Here is a 7,023-nt window from a genome sequence, read left to right on the forward strand (position 1 = left end):
TTAAGCTCTCAAGGTCAAGGCTAGTGCTCTACCACTTGAACAACTGTGCCACTTCAGGCTTTTACTGTGTATGTGCAACTAAGGTATTAAACCCGGGGATTCATGCATGCTAGGTGAGCACTCTCCCACGATGTCGCTATTCTGGCCCTATGTGTGAATGCCTGGAGTACTGTGATATCATATCTCAGTGTGATTTCATGACACCAATGTTTACTACAGCTAAGATATGGAGTCAGCCCAGAGTGGACAAATGTGTCACTAAATACAAAGATTCAGGAGAAATAATACCAAGACCCAGAGATTGCACGAATTATACCCATCTGAAAATGGTATATAGAATGTGTATGAATCTGTATGTAAACACACCAAAGGGTACAAAAAATCCAAAAATCAGCAAGAAAACAACAAACAAAATACACTGGGAAATAATAAACTATACAGACCCCTAAGGATAATTTTTAAAAATATTGTAGCAAGACAAAATATGCAGATTCTAGGCCTACGGGTACTAAAGATGAGGAAGCCATATTGTTTTGTTGTAGAATTCCTTCTAGAATATCCTTTCGGGATCTACTCTATTGTGTGAGGTGGTTGGACATGGCCTAAGGAATACAGACTCTTTCAAGTTAGAAGTATATGCCCAGAAAATGGGTTTATTTTAATCATTCTGAGAACTATTATGATCAGAAGAAAGCATTCAGGGTAGAAGAAGAGATATTTAAGAGAAGTGATAGAGGAGATTCAGTGAGTTCTCATGAAGGAAGAAACAGATTTGAGTAATGAGGTCACATTATCTTGGGTGAGACGATCCAGATACCATGGGAGAGAATGGTGTCCCTTGTCCTCAAAATGTCTCCAGCATCTACAAGGTTGTCAGAGAAGACAAAGGAAACATGTGATATCAGACACCAATTCCACCACACTGATGACATTATTTATGTAATTGGAAAATCTCATTCAAGTGTTGATTGGGATTCCAGCAAACGAAGGGACAGAGGAAAGACGACCAAGTGTTTGACACTAGTTGTGTCAGGCTTACCAAAAATTTAAATATCTATATATGTATTCTTCTGTCTATCTGCCCACCTTCCTCAGTACCAAACTATATATCTTCCACTCTTTAGTCAAGTCCTAGTTTGTTAATAGTAATAAACTATTATTTTTTGTTAGCAAAATGAAATTATTGAATGGAGAATCTTCCATTATTCCATGGTAGCTCCTGCTTTATAATAGCAATGAATACTTTAGGAAATATCATTAAACTAAGTACCATTAACCCAAGACCTGTGTCATCTTTTCAGGGATATAGATTCAAACTCTATATGACACTAACTGAAATGTCTACCACTCTTAAGGTGCAAATATTTGTGTTGGAACAATTACTCAGACCTTGGGCAGAGAAGAGCTCACAAAGAAATCAGGGGCTTTACATGTGTCCATCTCTACTCACCCAGAAATGTCCCTAGGATGGACAGAAGGAGGCAACTAAGGTCAGAGGACACATTTCATGGGTCTCAGTTATATTCTCAGTTTCTAAGGACAGACAGTCCCCTGAGTATCAAACGCCCACAGAGATTAAGGACTATTACCCATGGCTTTCCCAGTATGCAGTAGGTAGAAAGGAGGATGGTGATTCACCTGCTTCCAGAACATACTGAAAATTATCTCCTGAGAGCTGGTTTGCTTTCAGGATTCTGCGCAGCTCTTCCTTTTGGTCTTCAGTGGGAGTGCTGCCTGGTTTCCAACAAGGAGACAGTGGCCCCTTCTGTGTGAATATTGCTGATTTGTTTCCCAGCTCCTCTGCTGGAATGCCCTGTGCCTTTACTGTATTTCAATTTATTATATTTTTTCCCTGTCCTAAGGCTTGAACTCAGGGGGTAGGTGCTGTCTTTGACCACATTATACCCAAGGCTCTCCACCACTGTGAGCCACAACTCCACTTTCAGTGTATTGGACATTAGAGTCTCACCGACTTCCATGCCCCAGCTGGCTTTGAACTGTGATCCTCACATCTCACCTTCATAAGAAGCTGGGATGATAGTTGTGAGCCCCAGGCTCACTCTCAATATCCTCCCCTGTCATCCCAAGAAGATCAATGGTGCCCGCCATGAACACACATAAGTAAATGAACATACTTCCCACAGGTGTGTGATACACGAGGAGGTGGCATGAACCTATCTTGTCTCTAAAGACAGGAGGGCCCCAACTTACCTAGCACCACAATCATCTTTGTGACTTCTCCATCCTCATCCAGATTGACATTTTTATACACCAGGAAATCACCAGTATTTCTAATGATATAGAAAAAGTTATCTCCTGCAACTGCCAATGAAAAAGAAATATTTCAAGATTCAGTATTTGACTGTAAGTTCTGTTTGATGGCAGGCTAACTATTTTATTCAGTGTGTGATAGAGACTTTTCAATCCCAACTACAGAGTGTGTATTTAACCCCTGCCTCCTCTTGAATCCCCATAGCTCAACAAATGGAATGTTCCATGTACTCACTGGAGAGTCTAGGGGAGAATGTTGCTGATGACATTCAAATATTCTGTGCTTTTTTAATTTAAACCTTTGGCCCAGATCATGTCCTAGTGATAGAGTGTTTGCCTATCATCCATAAAGCCCTGGGTTTCATTCCTCAGTACCACATACAGACTGTATGCTGGAAGTTGTGCTGTGGTAGAGATCTTAGCAAGGAACACAAAGAGGAGCAGGGACAGTGCCGGAGACCTGAGTTCAAGCCTATGAGCAGGCCAAATAAATAAATAAATAACTACATACATACATAAATACATAAATACATAAATAGATAAATAAATGGTGAGGGATAGTGCACATGCCCCGGATTCAGGCCCAGGAGAAGGCCAAATAAATTCATTAATTAAATGAAAGTTGACGAAAGTGCCTAAGCCATGAGTTCAATCCCCAGGACTGGCAAAAATGAAAAGACACAGAAACACAGCAAAGTAAAGAAAATTTGGAACAATGGGACTGCTTTAAAGTGTAGAGCTCCTTTATGGCAAAGGACATAGCTAGCATGGTGAAAAGAAAGATCACAGAGTGGGAGAAGATCTTCACTAACCATAGAACAGACAAGGGTCTCATATATAAAATATATCTACAGCTCAACAAATTGAATCTCTCCAAAACAAATCTTAAAAAAAAAACAACCATCCTATTAAACATGGGCAAAGATGTAAAGAGTGACTTCTCTCTAGAAGCAGTAAGAAGTCCTACAGACACATGGAGAAATGCTTGACATTTCTGGCCATAAAAAATGCAATTCAAAACAACCTTCAGATTCCACCTCACCCCAGTTAGAATGGTTATTATCAGAAATAACAACAGATACTCATGGGGCTGTGGCCAGGAGGGATCACTGCTACATTGTTGGTGTGAGTTTGAACTTGTTCAACCATCTGGAAAGCAGTATGACTATTCCTCTAAATACTAAACACAGAGCTCCCCTGTAACCCAGCAATTCCATTCCTTGGCATTTACCCAAATGTCCAGAAAGAAGGACATACTAAAGCCACTGGCACAACAATGTTCATTGAGGCACTATTTCCCATAGTGTAGATATGAAGCCAATCCAGTTGCCCTTTAGTAGATTATTGGATCAAGAAGATTTCGTACTTATACACAATGGAATATTATGCCGCCATCAGAAAGAATGACATTGCCCCATTTTTAAGGAGATGGAAACATTTGGAAAAAATCATATTAAGTGGAGTAAGCCAGATCCATAGAACATAGGCTCAATTTTTCCCTCATTTGTAATAATTAGTGCACACCTAGGACACTCCTAGCAATGGATTACAATGGTTCAAAATATAGGTACATCATTTCATATAGGATGAGTCTCAATGAAAGAAATTCTAGAATATGGAAACAAGAGCTTTAATCTGTAGAATTATTGTACTTAGTGTAACATGTAATTCCTCTTTCTTTGTTCGGCTTTGGTGAATTTCTTATTTTAATACATCTGATCAATTACCTGTTATAATGTATACACATTTATTTATTTAAAATTGGAAATAGTTGGGGAAAACACATGATTGGGAGGGGATGGTAGCAGGAAATGTGGACAAAAACATGAGAAGGCTATCAATGTGTAAGAAGTAATGCACATACTATCTGTCGAATATAACTGTAACCTCTCTATACATTGCCCTGACAATAAAACTTTTTTTGAAAAATTCAGAATTTTTTTATTTTATTTTTTATTGTATTTAATAAAAGGGTAACATGATATTTGCCAGATAGAAGGTGCATTAATTCACATACATTGATACCCTTTCACATGTCTTGGTCCCATTACCCTCCCCCCCTCTTGGTTTCATCCTTCCTTTACATACATGTAAATTTCCTATGCACATTCACGCATATGTAATCATATACAAGTTCATGTGAGTCACAGAGATTCATGCATGGAAACATACATGTAAAATATATGTATGTGTGTTTGTGCATGTGTGTATGCACATGATTCATATGCTCATGTATATACTGTATGTGCGTACATGCATATATACAGATATTGATACATGTTTGCTCATCGGCCTATATACATATATATATATTAATACACAACACACACAGATACATAGACATCTGTTAAAACGTATACATAATACATGTATGTGTGTATAAGTAAGTATATATTATATGTATCTAAAATAAGGATACAATGCCAAATAAGGATACTCTAGTCTACTGCTACCTCATTCTTCTTCCTATTGAGGTAATTCACTGTTATCCAGTCAGAATAACTAGCAGTTAATTATTTAACATTTCAGGTAGAGTATTGGTTCTCTCTCTATAACTGATTTAATGTTTATTTGGCATATGTGCCTTAGGGTTAGCTAATGTAATGCATCATTTTGTATCTCTGAAGTGGGAATGACCAATTGGTCGCCTGGAAAATACATGCCGTGAAGGAACTCCTGGCCTTTTCACTCCATTTTAAGTTCAACATTCCTGGCATCCACTCCAAATCAACGAATGTCAATCAGTGTCAAAGAATTATGTATTGACCAAGTGCTATCTGTTTTCCAAGGTGCTCACTGTTGGGACTCTGGGAAAGTGGAAAGATCAGGAGAATTGTCTCTTTATGGCAGATTGAAACATGGCAGATTTAAAAGCAAAATCAAACTCTCCATGAATATGTATCTAAAGGTTTCAGCTTCGTTTCCAAGTTCTCCAAGTGATCCTGAACACAAATTCTTTCAAAGTCCCAACGCTTTGATCTGGGTCATTGGACTATGTGTTAGGAAGGAATAGGTGGTCTGGATTCTGCCATGAACCTTCCACCATTCCCTGGCTATTCACAATCTGCTATGTAGACTGATTTTCTAAATCTTTCTGCCACAACTATGAATTCCAGGCACTTCTCATTCTGCCCAAGAATGAAAAACATTATAAGACACACTCTGTGGACCTGTTGCATGTTCTGATCCACCCATACCCATACCTTATTCATATGTCAGAAATCCAAATGCTACAGTGCAGGTGAGCAGATTTCCCCTCTTTGATGCTCTACCATTTGAGCCACAGCTTTACTTCCAGTTTTCTGGTGGTTTATTGGAGATAAGGGTCTCATGGACTTTCCTGTCCAGGCTGGCTTTGAACTATGGTCATCTCTGCCTCCTGTATAGCTAAGATGACAGGCATGAGCCACTGGTGCTCTATATTTTGCTGCTTTGCTTGTAGTATATGAAGTTTCTGCCCTGGGCAATTATGTGGGATTCATTTTTGAGTGATGAGGCGAGTCTTTCATTGTTGATAAATGACTGGTTGCTGTGTCTTAAAATGTGTCTGTAAGATGTGAATGGCTCACACCAGTCATTCTAGACACTCATGAAGTTGAGATCTGATGATAGTGGGGTCAAAGCCATCTCAGTACTGGAAAATTGCTAGGACTCTTATCTGCAGTGAACCACCGAGGTGCAATGCCTCAAACTGACAGAACATTAGCCTTGAAGGTAAAAGCTCAGGTACAGCACCCAGGCCCTGAGTTGAAGCCTTACCACCAAACAAAACAGCTAAATATTCTGTCAAGTGTCAGGAGCATGGTCTAGTGGTAGAGTGCTTGCCTAGTATGCAGTAAGCTCTGGGTTTGATTCCTCAATACCACATACACAAAATACAGATGTGGTGCTGTGACTCTAGCGGTAGAGTGCCAACCCTGAGTACAAGTAGACCCAGGGACATTGCCCAGTGACAGTGTCATCACTTTTCTGTCTGGGCTGACTTTGAACTGCTATCCTCAGTCTTCTTAACTGATTGCGTTACAGGCAGGACCGACCAATCATAGCATATCTATAAGGAATGACTGGGATTCACTCCTGGCTGCTAAAATACTGGAGCCTTTTTACCCACCATGTTTGATTTTCACCTACATGTTCAATGAGTTGTGGAGACATCAGTTCTAAGCCTATACACACCGAAGAACCCCAGGGACTTACATTCTGAATTTTTACCATCTCTGTGCAGTATGGAAATAAAAATTTAGAAGACGCAGATGTGTGTAAGCAGTGTTACTCACTTGACGTAGATCCTGAGGCTTAACTCATCACACAATCACTCGCAGCTGAGGTTACAGTAAAAGATTCTCAGTATTCCACCTTCTTCGATTAACTCTGAGTTGTTTGATGCGAGGACATAGGTAAGCGAAGTCCCTGACTGCAAGAGAAAGATGCCATTGAGCAGGTGAGAGGATGACGCCTGAGTCTTCACCACCCCCAACATGTGTGGCTGCCTAGAGCCTGTGTCACTTGGGAATCCCCATCTCCTTTCTCTGGGTGATCACAACCTCATCCTCACACTGAGGGCCAAAACCAAGAGGATCACAGGTGGCTCCTACCTTCCATCCTAAGTATTTGGGAGGCTGAGATCTGACGTTTGAGGTTCAAAGCCAGCCCCTGGCAAGCCCCTGTGAGACTCCTATTTAAAATAACCTAATTACAAAAAATCCAGGAGTGGAGCTCTGACTGAACTGTAGAATACTTGCCTCGAGAACA

Source organism: Megascapheus bottae, chromosome 3, assembly GCF_031878675.1.
Source record: "Megascapheus bottae isolate mThoBot1 chromosome 3, mThoBot2.hap1, whole genome shotgun sequence".
Lineage (NCBI taxonomy): Eukaryota > Metazoa > Chordata > Mammalia > Rodentia > Geomyidae > Megascapheus > Megascapheus bottae.